The following is a 25,857-nucleotide window of genomic DNA, read 5'->3' as shown; positions in this document are numbered from 1 at the left end:
GCCCTTGAAGAATATCCAGAAACTGCAGCTAGTGCAAAATGCAGCAGCTAGGGTTTTATCTGGAGCTGCCCGATGGGAGCACATCACACTCATTTTGAAAGAGTTGCACTGACTACCAGTTTGTTTCCAGGTCCAATTCAAAGTGCTGGTTTTGACCTTTAAAGCCCTTAACGATTTGGGTCCTGGCTATCTGAGGGACCGCCTGCTCCCAAGGGTTGCTGCCCGCTTCATGAGGTCATCCGAGGGGGCTCTGCTCTGGGTGCCAACAATGAATGAGACTCGGCTGTCATGCGTGCGGGACAGGGCCTTCTCTGTTGCTGCCCCCAGACTCTGAAATGCTCCTCGGTCTCCATCACAGCTTTTAGAAAACATGTTAAATTGTGGCTTTTTACCCAGGCTTTTATTTGATTGTCTCTGCTGCTGCTCTTAGTACTGCATTTTTTATTTTTGTTATGCTTGTGTTTTAAATTTTTAAATCAGATTTGTTTTAAATTTTTAGCTATTTTAATTGTGTTATTTTTATAATCTTGTTTTTAAATTCTGTTGTAAACTGCCTTGGGATTGTTTTAATGAAAGGCGGTATATAAATTTAACAATAAATAAAAAATAAAATAAAATAAAGTGTTGACTCAATGTGCGGCAGCTGTGGAAAAGGCCAATTCCATGCTAGGGATCATAGGAAGGGGACTGAAAATAAAACTGCTAATATTATAATACCCTTATACAAAACTGTGTTGCGGCCACACCTGGAGTACTGCTTACAATTCTGGTCACCACATCTAAAAAAGGACATTGTAGAACGCGAAAAGGTGCAGAAGAGAGCAACCAAGATGATCAGGGGCCTAGAGCACCTTTCTAATGAGGCAAGGCTACACCACCTGGGGCTTTTTAGTTTAGAAAAAAGATGACTGCAGGGAGACATGATAGAGGTCTATAAAATCATGCATGGTGTGGAGAAAGTGGACAGAGAGAAATTCTTCTCCCTCTCACATAACACTAGAACCAGGGGTCACTCCATGAAATGGATTGCCAGGAAATCTAGGACCAGCAAGTGGAAGTATTTTTTCACACAAGGCATAATCAACTTGTGAAATTCTCTGCCATAAGATGTGGTGACAGCCAACAACCTGGATGGCTTTAAGAGGGGTTTGGATCACTTCATGGAGGAGAGGTCTATCAACAGCTACTAGTCGGAGGGCTGTAGGCCACCTCTTGCCTCAAAGGCAGGATGCCTCTGAGTACCAGTTGCAGGGGAGTAACAGCAGGAGAGAGGGCATGCCCTCAACTCCCACCTGTAGGCTTCCAGTGGCATCTGGTGGGCCACTGTGTGAAACAGGATGCTGGACTAGATGGGCCTGATCCAGCAGGGCTGTTCTTATGTTCTTAAGGGCATAGGTCTTTGAAAAACAAAGCTGTCCAAAGGCACAGTGCAGAATGCTATGTTTTGAAAGTACAGAGCCCAGCCCATGTACAGAATATAAACCTTACCTAATGGCCTATAGAAAAATGGAAGGGAGGGAAGTGATGTAACCCAAATATATGCAAATTCTGAAGCTGTTCTCATGAGCAGCCAAGCCTGGGCTTGGCTACCTGTGAGAACTGCTGGGATCTACACAGTTCCCCGCAGTGCTGAGACACTAAACCTAGCGCCAAAGCCCGGATCTTAGCAGAGGTTAAGGGTGTACCGTGTAAACAGACCCTTAATCCAGTTCCTGGGATCGTGTGTCAGCTGACCCAGAGACGGAATTCCCCAGTACACTGCGCTCGGCACGTGGTGCACTGTGGGATTCTTGGAGGCTGGGATGAGTCCCAGCCTCTGTTTACCTGTGTTGCTGGGAGCAGCACAGATAGTCATCCGTGTTGCTCTCGGCAGAGCTGGTTGTGTGGGCATGTGGCCTGAGCACCACAGAGGCTCGGAGCAGTCATCTGGGGAAAGGTAGGTTGAACCCTGCCTCCCCCTCCCCCGCCCACCCACATGGTCATGTGAACAGCCCCTCTGCATATTTGCATAAGCAATCCACAATCAAATTAAGCATATTTGCATGTATTTACTTATTTTGCAATGGATTCTACTTCCACTAGCCACGGGAATGGACAAAAAGTGATGGAGGATGAAGAAGTGCCACTTCCTACCCACTAAGAAGCCTACTGAGCTCCTCTCTGGCTTCTGAGATTCCACCAGACATTGCCTATTTGCAGCTGTAATTGCTCATAATTTATCTTTTAAGGAAGAAAGATTTTCAGGGTGCTGAATTCTTCTCTTAATAAAGATTGTGCTTTTTATAAATAAGATAAATATATGTTTACTTGAATAAATGTACATCCAGCACTTAAACATTTTCAAAAAAACAGAGCAAGCATGGTGGAAGGTGCAAGACAGATGACTAAATCAGTGTTTAAATTGCTATTAAGCATGTATGCCATTCACCCTGCAGGAGAAAACTACAGCAAATTTTGTTTTTAAGTTCCATTTGTATGTATCCAAAGAATCATGTGATTCACACACTAAGCACATCAGATGCATGTGTCATGGCTCAGCCAAAAGCAGCAAAGTAGAGGCTGATTTGCCAATGAAATGAAGTGTGCACACTCTTGGATCTCCCCCCCCCGCCCCCAAAAGCTAGCAGTGGTGCAAGTGAACAGGAGGCTCCTCAAAGGACACCTCCCCTGCCCGTCTTGGTCATGCTGTAAGTGGAGGGGCGAGTATGTGCAGCTCAGGCCTTCAGCCTCCCTCAAGGGCTTGTAGCTCAGCTGGAGCATTTCATTACATTTCCCAGGCCTGCCATCCTGCAGCAGCTAGATGCTCCCACAAGCCCCTTGTGAAGAGCTAGTGCTTTCATCAGGCAATCCATGCTCAGGCAGGCAAGTGAGGATCATTAGTTTTGCAAGTGCCTAGGGGCCATTTGGTAAGGCTTCAACCTTGGAGGCAGAATCTGCCTCCTGGGTGTGCTTGCCTGAGACTATTTGTCTGTTTATACAAATGAAGGCAGAGTCAACTCATCCATAGAGACTACTGGGGCGAGGGCACAAGCCTGTCATTAAGGGGGCTGGTCAAAGGCATTGTACATATTGCTGCACCAGAATGTTTGCTGTTGAGTGGGACAGCAGCTGCAGAACTGATGCAGACTTGTGAGCCGGGACTATGGCAAAGTTGGCAGATGTGCCCCCCCTCCCCGCACAACTGGTGTGGTATAATGCATTCTGAGGCCTACATGGGATTATGGCAAAGTACATCCAGGGAATTGGGTTCTTTCTTGGGAATAGGTTTGGTTCACGTTTAGTGCATTTAGATAACAGCCAAAACCAACACAGCAAATATACAACAGAGTTGCACACATGTGAATAATGTAATACATGAACTAAGGGGTCAGGGGAAGCACAGGTTTTGTGGTTTTTGCTTTTCTGTAATAATTCAATCCATGATACATGTAAATGCTTGGACTAGATGTCAAAGGAACAAGTGAGGAATGGGAGCTAGGACTGGTAGAGTGTTTCTCTGCATTTATCATAGAAGGTCCCATTTCCAAAGTGGGCTTAATTCCAAGTACACATGTTCAGGTCTGAAATATTCAATGTACAAAGCAAACACAATTATAACAAATTTCCTAGTATGGAGTATTTATTCCAGTTGCGGAATTTCATTTTTTGGGTTGCAGAATACAGGGTTTCTAACACAAAAGTTCAGATGCTCTGATGAAAGTATCTCAGGAAATCAGTGTATCTCACTGTGACAGGACAGGCTCTTTCCCCATCCCAGCTGACAGTTTCTATTACACCTAAACAGTGACACATTCTGCCATGTGTTCCCCATCACTGTCCATCCACGTTCCTATCATCTCTGCCTCTCTCAACACCCTGGCAGCTACCTGTCTATCTCAATCACCCTTGCTCTTTCCATACACTGCCACCAAAATTTCCTTAAACGTCTATACAGTATTGCTGTAAGCTCTGAAAGTTACCCCCAAGTCAGGAAAATTCAATTTCTATCCTAAGGTAGGTGTTTCCAACATGTCCACTCACTATGGATCAGTTCTCACATGATCCATAAGGTCAAATGTCACTAGTAGAGAGTAAGAGTGATTAGGATACACTATGCTAAAGATCTCTATTAAAAAGATAGTTCCAGAAGTCTTGTACATGAGCCTTCTAGAGGGAAGGCAAAAGATCTAGAAAATCTTCTGGAGGGAAGGCAAATCTTCAAGGACAAAAGATCTTCAGTAACTGCCTTACTGTGTGGACCCTATCCTTAATCATTTGTAGACCCAGTTCTTATTAATTCAAACTGGCTTCCCCTTCAGACAAGCAGTATGAAGCCTGGGGAAATTTTATTTCACTGCCACCTAATCGTGCTGCAGAGAAGAAACTTGCCTAGGGAGCAAGAGGTTGCTGGTTTGAATCCCTGCTGGTATCTTTTCCAGACCATGGGAAACACCTATATTGGGCAGCAGCGATACAGGAACATGCTGAAAGGCATCATCTCATACTGCTTGGGAGGAGGCAATGGTAAGCCCCTCCTGTATTCTACCAAAGAATTCAGCTGGGCCCATTCCCTGAGGATTGTGCATAGGGACATATTGGGTGGGGGGGGGGTAGCACAGAGGACTTCTGTGAGAAGTGGAGGTTGTTGAAATTACACACACACACACACACACACACACACACACACACACACACACACTGCAGCATTAGTCTGGAACTCCTCAGATCCACTGGTGCTCCACCTATTACACCAGTGCTTCATTAGTCAGGATGTCAGCCAGTGACCATATCCTCTTTCAGAATCTTTTTTTCTACGGTAGATAGGGCAGGTTCTCTTTCAGGAGAAACTTGGCTTAGTGTGGATTAAACTGGTGAGGATTTTCAAAGTTTAAGCCACTGCCTTTCATTTCCTTTGTGTGCACAAATGCAATCAAACCTGTTTCCTGAAACCAAAGCCACCACACATCAGAGTGAGGCAAAATTCACAAGCAATCAGTGGTGTAACCTTCTCAAGTAGCCCACGCAAAACTGAACACACAGATCTGCAGACTTGAAGTCATGTCATTTGCAAAAAATCTCTTCATTTTCATAACAAATAAATACAGCTTAAACTTCTGCTGACTAAAAATTCAGTGTGATGCCATTATATTAGCAATGCCATCTGGAATTTGTAGGGAAAATAGGAAATATTCAAAGGTAGCCAGGAAGGAAAGGCATCACCAACAAGGACCCAGCAGTAGCTTCAGTAACGGTGCTGTAGCATGGTTGGAGCCATTACCAGGGAAACCAGAGAGGTAACATCAGAGGCAGCCTGTTTAGGAAGCAGTGCAAGCAGAGGAGCAGGGGGCTTCAGCTTCCACCAGAGGGATGCACAACTGAAAAAGACTAATGAGGTAGTTCATACAAACAGAAGTGCACTAAGTGATTGGGAAAACCTGTTTCAGATCATGGACATATTGAGACTGATAGCAATATAGGCAGGCTGATATTAAACCTTAGTGCAAAATATGGAGTACTTTTTCCTGACTCTACCAATTGGATAACACTCTGTAGTAACATTCATCTAAACGCGATGTCATTGTGGAGTGACTGTCCTGCCATAGTGTCATAAGAGAGTTGTGTTTAAACAAACAACAAAACATTCAAGTGAAATTGATCAAAAAGGATCCGGAATTCTGCCCACAAAGTTCTGTGTTCTGTGCTAGAAACACACCACACCAAGTGTGTGCTTTCTCACAAGACTGTTTTATTTGATGCATTATTTGGGAAGTGTTTGTGCTTTGGAGATATGTTTGAGTTTTGTGATTTTTTAAAAAGGCAGAGGGGGTTGGCTGGAATCCACTGGTACTTGTAAACAAGTGTGGTTGATTGTGGAGAAAAGTGTTTTGCAAAAGTAGAAGTGTAGGAAATGGGCACCATGGCAAGGAATCCTGAATAGAAAAATATATCTCCCTCTTGCTCTTTGGGATCATTATCCAGACCTTTTTAGAATGGCTTCTAAGCCGTTAACCAGGAACTGCTACAGTATTTTTCCAAATTTAAGTCTCAACTCTCATAGGATATGAACTTTTTTTAAAAAGCAACGTGGAGGGAGAACATCTCAGAGTCAAAGGATTTTTTTTATGCCAGGGGTTCTCAACTTTGGGTCCCCAGATGCTGCTGGGCTACAACTCCCTTCAGCCCCAGCCACAATGACCAAAGACCAGGCCTGCTCAACTTAGCGCCCCCCCCCCAGCTATTTTTGGACTACAGCTCCCATAATCCCCAGCCACAGTAGCCAATAGCCAGGGATTGTGTGAGTTGTAGGCAAACATCTGCAGGAGGGCCAAAGTTGAGCAGGCCTGCCAAAGACCATTGTGGCTTTGGATGGTGGAAATGTATTTATTTTTATTTATTTCATTTATATGCCACCCATCCCAGAACGGCTCACATTTTAAAAAATTAGCATAAAATATAAAATTAAAGCAGTTAAAATATTAACATAAAACTCATTTTTAAAAGCAATTAAATAGTATTAAAAGCCAGGCTGGAAAGATGGGTCTTTAGGGTTCTCTTGAAGGCCTCCAAAGGCGGCAAGCCTCTTAGAACCATGGGGAGTGCATTGCACAACGTAGGGATGACAACTGAGAAAGCCTGGTCCCAGGTTGCCAACAGATGAATTGGTGGCACCCAAAGATGGACCTCTCTGATGATCTTAATGAGCTGTGGTGATCTTGTGGGGAAAGGTACTCTCTCAGGAAACCTGGGGCTAGCCAGTCCAACAACATCTAGGGTCTCAAGGCTGGGAACCCCTGCTTTATACAATACTAGACTCCCCATCAGAAGCCTCACTCTGTGCAATGCCATACAGTGCCATAAGACTGCCATACAGATCCCGAGGTTCCAAGTGAAGCTCCCAATCACCCCAGGTCATTAAAAAAACAACAACAACCCAGCACTCCTGGCAAAACATTGTTTATTTTACCAAACTGAGCCCATCCTTTCGTTCTGCTTTTTCTCAGTTTATAAACTATTCCAATCAGTCAGAAAGTGGTTTGTACAGATGTTGAAGCTAGAGTGTTACTGGAAGCCTTCAGACCATAAGGCAGGGTGGGGAACCTTAGGCCCTTCCATTAATTAGTCCTAATGTACCAGAATTAGCTGTGTCTACCAGACAGGTCAGCTACATGCAAAACCTTATTCAAACAGGTCTCCCAGTGGTGATGAAGACAACATGGGGGGAAAGTGAAAGTGCCACATGAAGCAAAGAAATGTGTCCTCTTCTGCAGTCATACAGACGATAACATGCACACTGCATATGACTTTTGCGTGTATGTGTGTGTGCCTCTCTCTTGATAGCTTGATAGCGTGGCCCTCAGACATAAAAAGCAAAACAAAGATTCCTCTACTCTTCTACAATGCTTTCCAGCCCTTGGTCCAAGAAAGTCAGGTGACCACGGAGCATCATCTTCTCTTTATACAATTCAATGGTCAAACAGCATTAAAGAACCAGCTATGACATCAGAGCTTCCTAACTTTCCCTGCCTAAAGACAAGGTGAGGAGGCCTTGTCTAATCTCTGAACAAGTGGGACCAAGATGTTTGTACTTGTGGCCCATGGTTCCACTGCAGGAAAGAAGCATACTCCATTTACTATCTTTTAGCTCATTAATTCATCAGTGGTTGGTGCTGCGCAGCTGTACATTATCCATTTTCAGCAGGGACTCCTAAGACCATCAGTCATTTCTCTGCCCAAAGCCTCTCCGCTCTAGGTCTTCCTTTGGTCCCCACTTCATGGGACTTCTGGTAAGTCAACAACAAAATACTTCTGTCATTGCATCCAAGTCTTGTCAGATCTATCCCTTTATTTAACTTTGGGACCATTACGTCCATCAGGTTGGGGAGAAGCTCCTTTCCCTGCCCCAGTCTGTAGGACTTGCACTCACTCAACCTCTTCCTGCTAAAAAAGAAGAAGCACGAGACACAGAGAATTTCTGCACAGTACAAATGCAGTTTTCAAATCAATTGTCAAGGCACTGAATGATGAGGGGCTATGCAAGGAAAGACTGTACTGAAGTGGCAAGGTATACCTGCTTTGCCTGTGGGCAGGAGAGAGGTTTTGCACTTGAATGCTGGGCACTGTTTACCCAGGCAAGTAACATTGCTGCTTATATTTTAGTACAAAGTGAAGAGGCATGAATGCAACATTTACAAGGAAGCTGCATTTTTCATGGGTCTTGAATGAGCCCCTGCTGTGTGCTGGATATTTCTCTTTTCTCCAGACATCCCTGAGCTGCAACAGTCCCTGCCTGTTTAAATAAAATAGTCCCTGCCTGTCCATTCTAGGACGATTCAGAAAGTGGTCGCTAAAGCCTCTTATTGTTCTAAAGGTAAAGTGTGCCATCAGTCGATTTCTACTCCTGGCACCCACAGAGCCCTGTGGTTTTCTTTTGGTAGAATACAGGAGGGGTTTACCATTGCCACCTCCTGTGCAGAATGAGATGATGCCTTTCAGCATCTTCCTATATCACTGCTGCCCAATATAGTACCAGTGGGGATTCGAACCAGCAACCTTCTGCTTGTTCATCAAGCATTTCCTCGCTGCGCCATTAGGGGGCTTCCTTATTGTTCCAGTGAATGGAATTAAGTTGCGTGAGGAGAAAATGTCCAAGGCAGCTTGTAGGGAGAATGCTTTAATATGGTTGGTTGGTTGGTTGGTTGGAAATTAGTTTCTTCCATCTTGTAAAACATTTGAACAAAAACAAAAAACCTTTTAGAAATTTAAGATCCGAGCCTATTTTTCTTTTTTCAGTCAGGCAAATGGAAGGAATTCTAGAACAGAATTGCCAGTTGATCTGTGGTGAGTAAGAACTGGAGCAAGGTGACCAGAAAGGAAAGCTTTACAAAAGCTTTTTTCTTTTATTTTCGGCCACAAGCAATGAAGGCTGCAACCTATGCACACTCATGTAGGAGTAAGCCTCACTGAAAACAGTAGGACTTACTTTGGAGTAAATGTGCATGAGATTGCACTGCACCATAGGTATGCATGGGCAGATGGGCTAGTACAAATTATCTGTGGGCTAGTAGCTTTTGTTAACTTATTAGCAAAGCTGCAACTGATTACACAGTTCTCAAGAGGCACTCCATGAACAAGATTCTTCAACACATATACTATGCCATTGGTTTTCTGGGGTGAGGGGGACTTTCTCCCATGCTTCTATATATTCACATACCACTCATTGAGTCAAATATAAAACTCAACACACACACACATACACCAGCACCAAATCAAGGGGGCTGCATTCAGCTCCCCTTCTGAGGCAACTTGCAGTGGTGGATCTAAGCAGAGGCAGAGCAGGCTCTTGCCTACGACACCAAAATTTGAGGAGTGGCAAATTTTACGGCTCCTCAAATTTTGCCACTCCACTCTGGGGGCAAGGGGAAAGCCCCCCCTTTTTCCCTCAAAAACCACTGCTATGCACGCCATCCCCAGGATGACAGAGGTGGCAGCGAGAGCTCCTTCCATCTCCCCTCCTCCCTCCCAAATGACTGCACATGGAGAAAGGCCCATAGCAGACTGCAGATGGGGCATGCAGTCATTTGAGAGGAAGGAGAGGAGATGGAAGCAGCTCTCCCTTGTTGCCTTCGCCGCCCATTCAGAGACATTGCTAAAAGGGGGAACTTTCTCCTCAGCCCACTACTACCCTCCCTGCTGCCACCCCATCCCCTGCGCAGCATTTTAAAGGGAAAGGGGGGGGGACTTTCCCCTTGCCCCCTCCCTGCCGCTGCCGCTGCCACTGTGCGGCCTTCGCTGACATCCCACCGTGCACAGCGGTGGTTTTTAAGGAGAAAAATGGGGGCTTTCTCCCTCTGCCCCTACCCTTGCTGCGGCGGTGGCAAATGCTTGGCCGCCTATAGGTGGCAAAAGGCTTAATCCAACCCTGGAGGCAAGAAAGCAGTAACATCCTGGTCGTGTAACCAACACATGCAATGAAGGCATACTCTAGTCTGTACTCAGTACCTATGGAAGCATTACACTAAACCCCACCCCTTCCTGCTCCTTTTGCTGGGTCACAGCTGCAACCGAGCCTGGAGCTCTGCCATCACCATCAATCTTCAACGACCAGCAAACTCAACAACATTAAACAATTACAATACCAATAAGCAGTAGGATAGAAACAAATAACTACAACAATGCAACTAAGATGAATTAACCAACTCTTTATTAATATTATCATCATCATTATTTTTTTTTAACATTTATATCCCGCTCTTCCTCCAAGGAGCCCAGAGCGGTGTACTACATACTTATGTTTCTCCTCACAACAACCCTGTGAAGTAGGTTAGGCTGAGAGAGAAGTGACTGGCCCAGAGTCACCCAGCTAGTATCATGGCTGAATGGGGATTTGAACTCGGGTCTCCCCGGTCCTAGTCCAGCACTCTAACCACTACACCACGCTGGCTCTATACACAGACTATATAACAAAATTTCGCAACATTTAAGGAAACTAAATCATTCTGGTCAGACTGAAATACTGAAGGTAAAATAAATCTCAGTAGCCTGGAAAATTAACTAAAAAGGGAGAAATAAAAAAGAATGAATATCTTTATAAAAATGACAGTAAAGGAAGACATGAGCCATAGATTCAATGGCATCTACACCACAAGGCTGAATACAGGATTTTAAAAACACATCTTCCTTCTAAGACGGCTGTAGGAAACACATTAAAACGTGCTAGAGTTAAGTCTTCTGAATTTTGAGAGTGTTATTTGATTTAGATATCTTGCTGGCCTTGAAATAAAAGGTTGGTTACTCAAAAATACATCTCTTGGAAGGCAAGATTGCCTTAATTGCCCTTGCATATCCATCACCCATTGTTTAAGTGCTAACGTAGCCTGCTCAAAGCCCATCACCGTAAGAGTATCATGAGAGAAGCCATAATAATATAATTTCAGTAGGAGAGATCTTTTCCAACGAGCTCTGCCCATTGCAGTCAAAGGGAACAGAAGCAGGCTGAAAACAAATGACAGATTTCTCAAAGTGACAACCGATTCCCTGCATCTGTGGAATAAAACCTTAAGGACAGCCAATGTGTGCCACTACATTCATCAAGCCAAAGGTGGAGTCTGGCTGCTAAATCACTCTGTCCTGACCCCATCAACAGCCTCTGGTGTAGGGGACAAGCTGCAGATAAAGCCAGGCCAACCATGCCAGCAACAACAAGCACCCTCTTGTTCAACTTTTGCTCCCTCTTGAGCTAAGAGACACTCACAAGCATGATTTAAAACATGTACTTCCTGTTTGCTTTATTCTTCAAATTTATACACCAAGATTAATTTGGGGGTAAGGAACAGGGCACCTAACTGTAAAAATACAAATAAAAGTTTATACCACTCTGCTCATGATCAGCCATTTGCCCCAAACAACTGCAATAGCAAATAGCTTGTTTGGATCATTTGAAATCGAATGAATGAATGAATGAATGAATGAATTTGCCATTAGTAGACATTGCTATTCTGTTTCCTGTTGCAAATAGGTATATGCTGTTTGTTGGCAAGCAAAAATGGGGGGGGGGGGTGGAGACCAAACCAAACAACTTGCAGTTTCTGGGTCTGGCAAATAATTCAGACATGTTAAGCATACACCAGCTATAAGGATCTGTAGAAAAAGTGGTTGTTTATGAGGACAGCAGCCGTGTGCATTAACTAAGGCAGGAACCAATGCATAACATATTCCTGCTAAGAAGCCAATCTATGAAGTGAGCTGGAAGAAGAGGAAGAGGAAGAAAGGTACGTGTCTTCATCAGGACTTAATTGAGCCAGGCCTTACCAGGTCTTAGACCCTAGAACAATTCTTAGTGCCAGAGTTCAACACTGGAAAATGTGGAATAATAATAAATAAGAGAGTGCCTCTGAGCATGATTCCTCACTGATGAGTAATTACAACCAGCATCTCGAGGGTGGTAGCAGAACATTAGTAGCTTCACAGCAGGTTTGAATTGCAGCATTTTAGAAATTAATTGCTGCTAATGTATGTGTGAGTGTTCATCTCTAAACAGATCCCATTTTTACAGGAACAAAAGTTAGCTGCACAGCTGTGCAAAGACACAGAAAGCATATCTTTAGTTTCACATTTCAAAGACTGTGAAATACTTTTCCTGCAGTATCCACAGCCTCTCCCTTCTTCATATTCCAGTCTGTGTGTCAAGTTGTTTAATAGCACATCTGCAGCAACTACACAGCCATCTGAGCTGTATCACATAGCTAGGAGGATGCTGGAAGCACACTGGGAGTGGAAGGGAATCCAAGAACCCATCTTTACTAGTTCTTGGAGCTACAGAAGCCCTGGTCTTATTTTTTCTAATGAAAAGTCACTTCATTTGTTCTCCGCCAGGGTAGACCTGGCAAAGAAAGGGCTCTGCTCTGCACATCCTTGAGGCTGGCTGAGCAGTTTCCCCTAGTTTGTGCTTAGGAAAAAGCAACCCATTCAGATCCATATTCATGGCAGGTTTGGTACAAAGATTTTTTGCTGTCCTAAGCTGGGCAGTGCAAGAACTGCCTCCCTAAGATGTCCATTTGTACGGGGAGCTTGCCACCACACCAGAAGCAGTATGGGCACCCAGACTTACATATTGCTTTTAGCATATGGCAAGTACCCCTTGAATTGTGCTGCACCTGGAAGGAGCCTAGCCTGCCTGCACTACAGTAAAGATATAATGGGATGGGCAGTAGTTGTCCTATCAAGCCACAAGCAGGAGCCTTTGAGCCCTTATACATACCCAGAAATCCCTAATTCAAAGCTCACCTCTGAAATGAGACTACTCATTTCACTAGGTCTCTCAGCGGTATTCACTGCAAGACCCACAAGCCTATGGCAGCTCACATGAACCCTAAGTGCGTCTCCCTGATGAATTGTTTATTAGGACTGTGTGAAGCTTTGGCTGAAACTGAGTACTCTGCACAGACCCCCTGGCATGGCACAGAGGTGACCGTTCCCACTGCACAACGTTGTGCTTTCCTCAGCAGGGGCTTTAAGAGAAATGGAGTCCTTCTGAGATCCAGTGCCATCTTGGATGGCATGCATGAAGCACCGGAGCTTTCCCAGACAGCAGGCTTTACCGTGGGTTTACTGTGAGACTTTACTGAAAGTTTGGATTTGCTCCCCCCCCTCAAAAAAGACACAAAAAGTGGGTTTTCGTTACCCCGGACATAAATCAAGCTAGGCTGCAATGTGCAATGAAAAACTTGAATCATCACTTGAATCAGCTCTCCGATATCTCTCTTGTACTTCAGCATGGATCTGGCAGATGTGCGAATGCACACCCTCCATTCTGAGCTAAAAGCCTCGTCTGGAAATGCTCCTAGCAAATGTAGTCCTTTCCAGCACTTTCTCCACAGAGCTCTGTGGGGAAAGTGCTGGGAAGGACTATATTTCCCAGCACTCTATGAACATCTTCCAAGATGGTGGAGCACGGGGAAGTGTAGTCCTTTCTCAGCACTTACTTTCCCCATAAGCTCTACACTTCCCAGCGCTCTGTACATGTCTTTGACAATACCACTGAGACTTGACAGGGCTCCATTTCTTTTAAAGCCCCTGCCTGCAATGCTGGGGAAAGCACAGCATTGTGGGGTCTCTCACACTGTAGCATTGAAGGGTTTTTGCCAAAGCACCCCCCCCTGAAAAATAGTGAAGATCAATGCACCAGGCAAGCCTCAGCATCCTCTCCTGCAAAATGGGAATAACCATACTGGCCTGCTGCCGGCTTATTCGGTTTTTGTGAGATATCCTGAGGTAATATCATGAGGCACCTCAAGCCCTCAGAGAGCCGTGTCCAACATCTTGTGTTGTTATCGTTATTACTGCTCCAACGCTAAATTAGGCAGCTGGCTCCTTGCACCCACATTTAATAGGCATGGCCACCCCCGCAAACCCGGAGGTCCCACCATGGCTCCAGGTTAAACACACAGCCAGTCCAGAGAGAAGCAAAACAAGGCGAGTGATGAGTTCAGTGAGGCGAAAGGGCTGCGAGTCAAATGCCTGCCTCGCGGACGCGAGACCCAGAGCCGAGCAGCACAAGAATCCGTAATCACGTGTCGCCCCAGGAGGGCAGCGAGGGGCTTTGGAGCAAAGCTGCTGCTGGCTGGAAGGAGGCTCTTCTTGTCATAATGGCTGGTGCGGCAGCACGAAAGCAACCATGATTCATTGGGGAGGGGCAACGACCGAGGACCGCGCGGGGGGCGGGCGGGTTGTCAGCAGAGAGCAGTCGCCTCGGAAACCAGCCTGGCGCCGTGACTGCGAACTGATGAATGGAGGAGCCCGCGTCTTCGAGATGGCAAAAATACGCTGCGCCGCTGATCATAGGCAAAATAAAATGCACATCTCCGCAACCGACCGACAGGGTGTGCACGGGCACATGCTCCATTCCGATGTGTCTCCATTATACGCACAGCGAAGGTACGCGTGCACACGAACTGGCAAGTAACGCGAATAAGGCGCCCAGCCGACGCGCGTGCTTCACCGCGGCTGTATGCGCGCAAACACACACGCTGCCGCGCACAAGACAGGGCCGAACGTGCGCGCGCGCCTATTCGCCCAAGCACAACAACATGTTTGCCCAGCAGTCGAAGTCTCACACAATGCGGCTGGGGGAGAAGCATTAAGGACAAGCTCCATCGGCCATCCGTGCGTACACATGCGCGCGCACACACACACACACACACACACACACAAGCATCGTGGAGGAAAAGGCAGACTCGCCATGTCCATCGACGGCATGCACACAAACAGGCAAGTAACGGTTTGTTCTGAGTTGGGCCGGGCGCACTTACACCAATGCGTGACACTCTCACACTCCCGCCTGCCGCACACGAGGGGCGGGCAGGTACACAATGCACACGATCTGGCTACACACATAAAGATACGGAGAATAAACGAAAACGCCTTTCCCTCTCTAGCGCCCCCCCCCCCCGCCCCACACACTCAGTGGGCGATGCCCACGCCATGATCCCAGCCACTTCTCCAGGATAACCTGTAGGAGTGAACACAGGAGCGACCATGACCCGTGATATCCTTCGAATAGGCTTAGGGCGAATGGTGGCGGGATTAGCCTCTGAACAAAGCCAGCTCTGCTCCAAATCGCACGTGCTTCTCCAGTGGCGCCTCTTCCCCGCTGGGCAAAGAGCGCTAGACGCTCCCAAGGGTCAAAGGCGCCCCCATCTGGGACCCCAGCCACGATGACTTCCTCCCCCAAGTGCCGATCGGGCCTGGGCTCGGGCTAAACGGTTCCCCAAGCCCTAGTGGTGTACGGGGTGTGTGCCTTGCCTTTACCTGCGTGAGTCATGAGCTGCCCCGGGTGCAGAAGAAGCGCTTGCTCTTGCCCCGCACCGCTGTTCCAGGCGTTGCTGGCGATGAGTGAGTGCAGCTAGGAGCATGCGTGCGGAAGCCAGGCATCTGATTTCGGAGAGGGAGGGACTCGGGGCGGGAGGAAGCCTGCTTGTGTGTGTGTGTGTGTGTGTGTGTGAGTGAGAGAGAGAGAGAATGGGGGAGGAGAGTCTCTGTCAGGGCTGGAGTTCTTCAGGAACCTGCTCAGGAGAATGAGAGCAGCAGAGTGGATCTCTTCCTTTAAAAAGCTCTCGTGCTATCAGCGCCATAAGACAGGGCAGACAGGTACAGGTAGCCTGACTTAAGTTCCCTTCGTTCTCCTCCCTTTCTCCACCAACCTTTCCTGCGAACTAGTGAAAAGGCAGACCCGCACAGATGCAAAAGAGTGTCGTCCAGTGAACTTTCTTTTACTTCAGAAAGTGAGCCCTGTTAGACTGTTGCAGAAAAACCAAACAATAATCCTGTGACACCTTAAAAACAAAAACAATCTGCTCGCTTTTAAGATGTCACAAGACTCTTGGTGGTGGTTTTCCATTTTTGCCTTGTCTGTTTAAATGGTTTATCCTCCAGGCTTACACCTTGAGTACAGCACCAATCACATAAGTTGGTGCTAAATAACTCTGAAATAGTGAAGGGACACTGTAGTCAGCCAGAGGCACAGTGGGAGAGTGGGAAGAAGTCAATTTGATCAATAAAATACACAGCTGAGGCCCCAAGGCTATGAAGTCTTTAAAGCTAGATTCTCAAAAACAGTTCGTCCAGATCCTAAAGGTTACCCCATTTTGCCAATTCAAAGCAGATCGACATTCTTTCAACATCCAAAGCACTGTCTTTTCTGTTTTAACCTGCTGCAAATATAAGCTTCCCTAGTTGGAAGAGCTATGGCCACATACCAAAGCTATTCTGACGATCACCAGAAAGTGGACTAAGGGAGCCTAGCCTGCTTCCTGGTGATCGTAGGCTCTAGTAATGAAAGTCAAGGAGCACAGTGAAAAAGTGGGACTACAACTAAATGTAAAGAAGACTAAACTAATGACAACGGGTACAGCAACCAGCCTTATAACTGACAATGAAGACAATGAAGTGGTGGATAGCTTCTGCCTTTTAGGATTGACTGTCAACAGTAAAGGATCCAGCAGTCAAGAAATACGCCGCAGACTAGCACTTGGTAGGGTAGCAATGAAGGCCTTGGAAAGGATATTTAGATGCTGTGACATGTCTACACCTACAAAGATTAGAATCGTTCAGTCAATGGTTTTTTCTATGGATGTGAAAGCTGGACTTTGAAGAAGCAAGATAGAAAAAGCATCGATGCTTTTGAACTTTGGTGCTGGAGAAGACGTTTGAGGATACCATGGACAGCCAGGAAAACAAACAAATGGATCATAGAACAAATCAATCCTGAATTTGCACTCAAGGCACAAATGATCAGGCTCAAACTATCAACTATCATATTTTGGAAACGTTATGCGAAGATCTAGCTCCCTTGAGAAGTCCATAATGCTGGGAAAAGTTGAAGGAAAGAGAAGAAGAGAATAACCAGCAGCAAGATGGATGGACTCAATTACGACAGCAATGAATGCACCACAGAGAGACCTTAAAGGCCAAGCTGAAGACAGATCATCCTGGAGAGAAGCTATCTATGTGGTCGGTAAGAGCCAACACCGACTTGACGGCACTCCATCAATCAATCAAGTTGGAAGGGCAGTCACCCTTCTTATCTTTGGACATACAACAGAGGTCAGGCTTTCAAGAATACAATAATGTCCTCCCACAATGACCAAGAAGGATAATAGCTATCTTTAGTTATAAATTGCTGTCTTTGTGGTGATGGCTGGAAAAGTCAATCAAATGAGAGGACACTGTTGCACAAGAACACAACTTTGTCAGGATTAGATCTTGTTACTACTGAGCTAGGTGAAATAATCTCACTTGAGCAGCAACATTTTGGGAGAGCACTGGGCCTCTGCAAATGTCATAAAAAGCAACAATAACACCTTTTTAGAAGTTCATTATTTCATCTGGGGATTATAAATTGTCTATTATTTATTTATTTATTTAAATATTTATACCCCACCCTTCCAGTCCACTAATGTTCGAGGCGGCTCACAACATTAATAAAATAGATAAAATGTTTAACTTTATTAATCTTTTTTTTTTACAAGTTAAAAGACCAGGCTAAAACCACATTAAAAAAAATTACAATTTTTTAAAAAGTTAAAACTTAAAAAGTTTTAAATTGATTTTTTAAATAAAAAGCTAAAAACTAAGGACTATAAAAACTAAAGAACCTATCAAATATCAGCCTTTTTGTAAGGGTGGTATAGAAATTGAATGAATGAATGAATGAATGAATGAATAAATAAATAAATAAATAAATAAGTGGTGACACAAGCATCCAACAGGTATCTATGGCCACATACCAAAGCTATTCTGACGATCACCAGAAAGTGGGCTAAGGGAGCCTAGGCTGCTTCATGGTGGTCGTCAGAACCACCGGGCTTGGCAGCTAGCCCGCCTAATTCCCCCTCCCCTTAAACAAGCTTAACGGAGTGAGTGCTCAGTTAACCTTGTTTTTCTGCTTGTGTGTTGCTGCAGCACATGGCAACACATGAGTAGACCCCCAAACGGGAGGCTACAAGCAGCCTCCTGGGCTCAGGGGTCTCCCCAGAATGCCCTGCACACTCACACAGGGCATCCTGGAACTTCCAGGGGCCGAGCACCCCCCCCCCTTGATCCCCACGGAGCCGGTAATGTGGGTGGTCAATCCGGCCGCTCAGGGCTCTGCAGACAATCATCTGCGGCAAGAGCAGGCTAAACCCGTTCTCTCCATAAACCACCTTGAGGCGCTTCACACTAATCGTGTGAAGTGCCTCACCATATAGCAATACATGAACTAACTGGATGGTGCGGATGGAGTTTTTCCAGTGACAGAAATCTGCAGTTTGATTGATGGGGCAATGTAAATATCCTGCAATGGAGACATCTGGATCTTCTGATGTGCATTTTTTGCACGCACACACACACAAACACACACACACCATCTGGACAGAGTTGGTTAACCCTAAAGGGCTAAAGAGGTGTTTGGTTTTGGAGCACAAATTCCTGCTTTTGTCCTTACCACAAGACCATCAGATTTTTTTCCCCCTGGGAGGAGTGTCCTATAAGGAACAAAAATGCCGCTCAGCATATGTCAGCAGAACCTAGGTGGGCTGTGCCATTCTGCTATCTAAACAGTGACCTGTTGCCACTCTCATCTCCTTCACTCCCTACATCTGACAGAACTGCCATCCTCTGCCCTGCCTGGATTAGTAATATTGCCTTGGAAGAATAAAACCGACAAAGTGCAAATCCACCCACCCACACCCTGCATCGACAATCGATGCCACCCACTCTGCCAACTCCATCAGAGAAACCAACATGTGCTGCAGCCAGCAAGAAGATGAGAAAGAGCCTGGATTCTCTGGGAAGGCGAGGCAGCAAGTGTAACACCCACTGCTATTTCACTCTTGCACACTTCCTTTCCATTTACTTCATGATCTCCTCCAGGTCTAAACTAAACATTGGATGGCATGGGGGGGGGGCCCTCCTGGAGGATCAGGAAATGAGGGGGACACGTGGAAGCCCTGAGTGAGGCTGGAACGAAAAGCACTCCTCGCAAAACAGCGCAGCAGCCTTCCCTCTGCTTCTTCTAGGCTCAGGCTTTGTCTAACAACATCCTACACATTAACACTCTTGGCAGTGATGAGGAAACCACTTATACTCATCAGTGGCAGGTTCTTAATCTCTCTTCCCCCACCCACCCCTCCCAGGTCAACCATTCTGAAGAATTCTCTGTGGCGGCTTTTCCCAGCTCTGCTTTCAGCAGGTCTGTGCCCCACAGGCCCAGAGATCTTGGTGCGCTAAGGGTCACTTCAGCCTCAAGACAACAAAAGAGCAGATTCAGGACCATTGCCTGAGGGGTATGTTGTCACTTGTAAACAGTTGCCAGAAAAAAAGGTGTAGGGTTCCAGTTCTGCTTTCTCTTCTGCCAGCAATAGCCATTACCTACCTAAAAGCAGGAGCGGCCATTCTTGCTATTTGTATGGCGAAAGTGAGTATTGTACACACATCACCTTAACAGCCCTGTACTTAGGATTCTGTGGTTATGCTGTCACAGATCATTCATAGATGACTTTCTGCTGGAGGTGAAAGCATGAGGGGAGAGGATGGTGGGAGCTATGAAAACTCAACCTGTTAAAAGGATTAAAAGGTCTATGGGAGGAGAGCTGGTCTTGCGGTAGCAAGAATGAATGGTCCCCTTTGCTAAGCAGGGTCTGGCCTAGTTTGCATTTGAATGGGGGACTACAAGTGTGAGCACTGTGTGATATTCCCCTTAGGGGATGGGGTCACTCTGGGTAGGGATGTGCACGGAACCATGGAGGCGTGGTCCGGCACTGGGGGGAGTGTGTCTGTAAGGGGGCGGCGGTAGTACTCCCCCCCCCGCCGCTCTTCCCTCTCCGGCGCTGGACTTTCCAAAAACGTTCTTGGGGCGGCAGAGTTCCTCCCTGCCGCCCCTGTCCCCGTCGTTGTTTGCAAAGGGTTAAAGTAGAAAAAGCTGGTGGCGTGCTTGCGCCCTTTGCGGCGTGCGCGTGCTCGTCTTTGCCGCTGGCACACGCCACATAAACAGCACACGTGCGCCCCGCCAGCTTTTTCTACTTTAACCCTTTGCAGACAACGACAGGGACAGGGGCGGCAGGGAGGAACTCTGCCACCCCAAGAACATTTTTGGAAAGTCCAGCGCCGGAGGGGGAAGAGCTGCGGGGGGAGGGGGAAGAGCGGCAGGGGGGAAGTACTACCACCCCCCGGTAAAAACACAGCCCCCCCCCGCTGAACCGCCGGAATTCCGGACCGGTCCGGAGGCCTTTTCTATGGCCCCGGACCGGTCCGTGCACACTACTAACTCTGGGAAGAGCATCTGTGTGCTTGCATGCAGGAGGTTCCAAGTTCCCTCCCTGGCATCTCCAGATAGGACTGAGAGAGACCCCTGCTTGCAACCTGAGAGAAGCTGCTGCCTGTCTGTGTAGACAATACTGAGCTAGATGGACCAATGGTCTGACTCAGTATAAGGCAGTGTCTTATATGTCTCTAACAATTATAAGCATGCAATGTAAATATACCCTTGTCAAAGACTTGGGGAAAGTTTCTCCTACTAAATGGTCACCTGTCTGTTTTCACCTGGAATTTAAGCTCTAAATCTTGCCTGGAATACTAAAAAATCCAAGAATGGCTTAGGGAGGGAGTGGATTAGTTAAGGCTAGAATTGCCATGTCCCCCAGAATTCTAGGTTTCACACGGATATTAAGCATCTCACCCAGATTGCTTAGCCCCCCCAGATTTGCCCGGATTTCAGCTTTCATTAAATAATAATAATAATAAAAAGCTAAGTTGTAGCCCTTGTGGAAGCAGGGTTATGGAGAAAAACATGCAGTCACTATTCTGCTCAAAAATTAATTTTAAGGCCAATTTACATAATATGCAGATTAGGCATCCAGATTTGGAAAGTGCAGGGTTTGCCACTCTCTGCTCAGCCCTTCTCTGCTGTCTTAATACTTACTGCATACAAATGTAAGCCTGATGCAGATAGGAGTGAATGTGTCAAAGTGGAATAAATGAAGGTAACAGCTGCCACTTAACCCAAGCTCAGCTCTGCTTGGGAGCCTGGGGTAGAAGAGAAAGAGAGAAATAATGGTAGGAAAGGAACAGATTGGTTTTAGGGTAATGTTTGCTTCTGGGCTTACCTTGGGAGGCATGGAATTTCATGCCCACTGTTTTCTTAAGGTTGATTGCCCCAATGAAACTCTAGTTGTCCTTTAAAAATTATTTATACACAGCTAATTGCACCAGAATGTGACAAGGGATGTGAATTAGAATGTGCACAGAAACCTACTTACACATGTGGGTTTCTTTAACTGAAGTGAGGCAGGAGAACCTGGAGCTATTTAGGACTCAGTCTTGGTCATGATAGGATATGCACAATACTAAAGGGTCAGGGAGTAATAAAGGAACCTAGTGGGTTTGTCAACCAAGGGAGTTTGCTGCCATCACTTACCATTTTAAACTAAAAAGCTTGTGAAGCAAAACAGAAGTATAGGAATGATGTCTGAGGAGCCTAGGCAACTCCTTCAGTAGGCTATAGCTGATCAGCACATTACTTCTAGCAGGTAGGCAGGTCATTTGGAGAGAGGGCAGGACTTTTAGAATTTCCAAAGCAAAACATAGGAATAATTATTAAAACTATATTCAGGGAAATGAATTTACAACGATACCCACTCATAGATACTAGTCATTTATTGCACACTGCCTAAGCAAAGATGGGGAATGTTTGAATAAAGTTGCATATTGAATGGCCTGGTTCACTGCCGATTCCTACAAATCCATCGTTTTAATATAAACATGTAGATTTTAGAAATACACAGAACTGATCTTCCCATTAAGCAAAACAAGGAGGCTGCCTCACAGTGGATTTTGGATGCCACTAAGGGGACAGATCTACTCTGTGCCACAGAGCATAACGCACTGGGAACTCTCCTGTGCAGACTGCACTGAAATGAATTAGTGCTCGTGCAGCTTCCATTTAATTCAATGAGGCTTGCTAACGAGAACTTGTAGCTGAATTGTGCCCCATACTAACTGGGGTGTGTGTGTGTGTGTGTGTGTGTGTGTGTGTGTGTGTGTGTGTCCCATCTGGATGTTGTGCCTCAGGCACCAAAATGTCTCAGGCCAGTCTTGGTCACAAGAAGATACCAAATCTCATTTCCTTATAGTTCAAAGACATATGCAGTGAGACAATGAGGCAAAATAATTATGAACCTCCTCTGTTGGAGATGAGCTCCAGCAATTAATACGTCAATAAGGGTTACTCTGAAAGAGTAACCCTTAAGAGTTCATTTGCCAGGCGAGAACAGCTAATGCAACATAAGGAAACTCTCTTATCAGAGTATTTCGATGTAATGGAAGTCTTACACTACAAAGAAATAAATTTAGATGAACAGAAACCAAAGACAGACTGAATCCATTATCTGAAGCTAATCAGTTATAATGCATAGTATATGATCTCCTCCCATCATCATCATAAGTTTCCCATCACAGTTTAAGTTAGTCTGAAATGCTTTCTTGCAATATTCTGTCATCATATTTTACATGCATCACATTCCACTTGAGCATAATTGGAAAGGCAGGATATACATATTTTTAAATACATTCATAATGTAAGTACAGTGAGGGAAATAAGTATTTCATCCCCTGCTGATTTTGTCCGTTTGCCCTCTGACACAAAAATGACCAGGCTATCATTGGAATGGTAGGTTTATTGTAGCTGTGAGAGACAGAATAACAACAAACAAACCCTCAAAAGCCCAGTGCCCAAAAGTCAGCGATGGATTTGCATTGTAGTGAGGGAAATAAGTATTCGATCCCTTCACAAAAGATGTCTTAGTACTTGGTGGCAAAACCCTTGTTGGCAATCACAGACGTCAGACGTTTCTTGTAGTTGTCCACCACGTTTGCACACAACCCAGGAGGGATGTTGTCCCACTCCTCTTTGCAGATCCTCTCCAAGTCAAAAAGGTTTCGAGGCTGATGTTTGGCAACCTGAACCTTCAGCTCCCTCCACAGATTTTTTATGGGATTAAGGTCTGGAGACTGGCTGGGCCACTCCAGGACCTTCATGTGCTTCTTCTTGAGCCACTCCTTTGTTGCCTTGGCTGTGTGTTTTGGGTCATTGTCATGCTGGAATACCCATCCACGACCCATTCTCAATGCCCTGGCTGAGGGAAGGAGGTGCTCACCCAAGATCTGACGGTACATGGTCCCGTCCATCGTCCCTTCGATGCAGTGAAGGTGTCCTGTCCCCTTAGCAGAAAAACACCCCCAAAGCATAATGTGTCCACCTCCATGTTTGACGGTGGGGATGGTGTTCTTGGGCTCATAGGCAGCATTCCTCCTCCACCACACACGGCGAGTTGAGTTGATGCCAAAGAGCTTGATTTTGGTCTCATCTGACCACAACACTTTTGCCCAGTTCTCCTCTGGATCATTCAGATGTGCATTGGCAAACTGCAGACGGGCCTGTACATGTGCTGCCTTGAGCAGGGGGACCTTGCGGGCACTGCAAGATTTCAGTCCTTCACGGCGTAGTGTGTTACCAATTGTTTTCTTGGTGACTATGGTTCCAGCTGCCCTGAGATCATTGACAAGTTCCCCCCGTGTAGTACTGGGCTGCTTTGTCACCGTTCTCATGATCATTGCAACTCCACGAGGTGAGATCTTGCATGGAGCCCCAGACCGAGGGAGATTGACAGTTATTTTGTGTTTCTTCCATTTGCGAGTTATCGTGCCAACTGTAGTCACCTTCTCACCAAGCTGCTTGGCAATAGTCTTGTAGCCCAGTCCAGCCTTGTGCAGGTCTACAACCTTGTCCCTGACATCCTTCAACAGCTCTTTGGTCTTGGGCATGGTGGTGAGTTTGGAAGCTGAGTGACTGCTTGCTTCTATGGACAGGTGTCTTTTATACAGGTACTGTAACAAGCTGGGATTAGGAGCACTCCCTTACAGAGGGTGTTCCTCATCTCAGCTCGTTACCTGCATATAGTGAAAAGACACCTGGGAGCCTGAAATCTTGCTGGTTGATAGGGGATCGAATACTTATTTCCCTCACTACAATGCAAATCCATCGCTGACTTTTGGGTACTGGGCTTTTGAGGGTTTGTTTATTGTTATTCTGTCTCTCACAGCTACAATAAACCTACCATTCCAATGATAGCCTGGTCATTTCTGTGTCAGAGGGCAAATGGACAAAATCAGCAGGGGATCAAATACTTATTTCCCTCACTGTACATATTCACACAGAGTTCTAGTTAGCTTCCACTTATTTTTGTTGATTTCTTGTTGATTAATATTGTTATGAAATGAGCCTTGCCTGAAGGAATGTGACTGACTAATCAAGAGTCCAGTATGCGTGTGTGAGACAGGGTCATAATGCATTGCATTCCAACCCGTCCCATAACCAACCCAAGAACTCCAATATTCTAAAATATTGTACTTTTTTTTAGAACATTGGGGATCTTGGATTGGTTATGAGACAGGTGGGAATGCAATACTTTTCTGACACGTGTCTATTGGTGAGCTAAATATGTACAGGGCACATTTATAAAATGTTTTCAGATGTATACAACCTTAAGTGTGACATAGATACTGGGTGAGTTTGGACATCACATAGAATCATGGTTTTCTGTCTGCCTGTGGTTGGTTTGACTCATTATGATGTCTGAATCCACAATTGTGATTTAAACTTAGTTTGCTCCATCTTTGCAGGGCTCTCACACCAAGAGAGGCAAATATAGATCACAGGAGTTTAGGAGAAGGAGTGGAACCCAAACAGATTATAAAAAGGTCTGATGGCAAAACAAACATAGATTTGATGATCTTCTGTGACACCAAATCCAGGTTTTTTTTTAAACTAAAGTTTTGTTAAAACAGACCATGGTTCTGCATGTATGAACCTGCTCATGGAAACTGTGGTCCTGTCTAACTGTGGTCACCTGGGAAATTACTGATGTCATGACTCCAGACCCCAGAAACCCCCACATAGGGGATGAGGCAGGAAGTCCAGGGGAAGAGACAGAATGAGAGACATCAATAATTTACAGGGTGTCCCTGTGTCACTGGGATCTCCAACACCAAATGAACCAGAGGAACCCAAACCAGTATCCCCATTAAGATATAAGGACATAGTCCTGCTTTCATCCTCCAATTTGGCCAGTCATAATAGCGGCCTCACAGTATCACCAGAGCCAGCTATTGCAAAACCAGACAGGGCTCTTTGAAGAACCAGGTCTTCCTTATGGGTGGAGTGGGGCTGAATCACCCTGCCTAAGTAGCAGGCTATAAAATCCAGCAGTTTGATACAATAAATTGTAGGTGCAATGTTACCTCTGTGTTGTAGTACCCAGCTCAGATAGCTTCTGATCAGCTCTAGGTCTCAATCTTTTGCCCTGGAACTATCCAAGGTGTGGTTCAATCCCTGATCTCTGCCTTGGAGGAGCTTGTGGCTCAGCCCAGAGCAGGATAGCTGAAGAGCAGACTTGGGCCAAACGCCTTTCCCACCACCTGTATTCTAACTAAATCTGGGTATGCAGAGTATGATCATCCTAATCCTGCTCATTTTTAAATTGCCCATGTGTTCTGGCTGATTTGTCTCCTACTATGTGGCAAGGAGACAGCAGCAGTCATGTTCTCAGCTGTAAAATAAAGAAATAAATGTTGAAATATTAGACAGACACACCAGAAGACTGCTTCTTCAAGACTTCCCCTCTCCAAGCAGACTGCCTTGTCTCGTGGGAAACCAGGACAGGATAGAGGCCTCTGTTTGCCTGTTTGAGGATGGAGATATCATTATGAGAGATGTGGCCATTGTAAAAAAAAAAAAAAGCAGAGCAAATCTGCTTCACAGCAGATTCACAGATGTTTAATTTGAGG

At 45.7% G+C, this 25,857-nt stretch overlaps 1 protein-coding gene across 5 annotated transcripts in view; it reads right to left on the bottom strand.

Moving 5' to 3' along the window:
* Positions 1 to 25,857, bottom strand: part of GPRIN1 (G protein regulated inducer of neurite outgrowth 1) — a 95,300-nt gene that overhangs the window by 21,932 nt on the left and 47,511 nt on the right. Inside the window, exon 2 of one of the 5 annotated variants that reach the window (XM_053292224.1) lies at positions 25,664 to 25,751. The exons of 2 other annotated variants lie outside the window; for them this stretch is intronic. The gene's annotated coding sequence lies outside the window, so the exon portion shown is untranslated. Of the gene's footprint in view, positions 1 to 15,285; positions 15,421 to 25,663; positions 25,752 to 25,857 lie in introns of those variants that run through there. 2 more of the 5 variants (XM_053292222.1, XR_008315478.1) reach the window with 2 other exon arrangements.

The sequence above is a fragment of the Hemicordylus capensis genome, chromosome 2, assembly GCF_027244095.1.
Source record: "Hemicordylus capensis ecotype Gifberg chromosome 2, rHemCap1.1.pri, whole genome shotgun sequence".
Taxonomy (NCBI): Eukaryota; Metazoa; Chordata; class Lepidosauria; order Squamata; family Cordylidae; genus Hemicordylus; species Hemicordylus capensis.
This window is presented reverse-complemented; position numbering and strand designations above follow the sequence as displayed.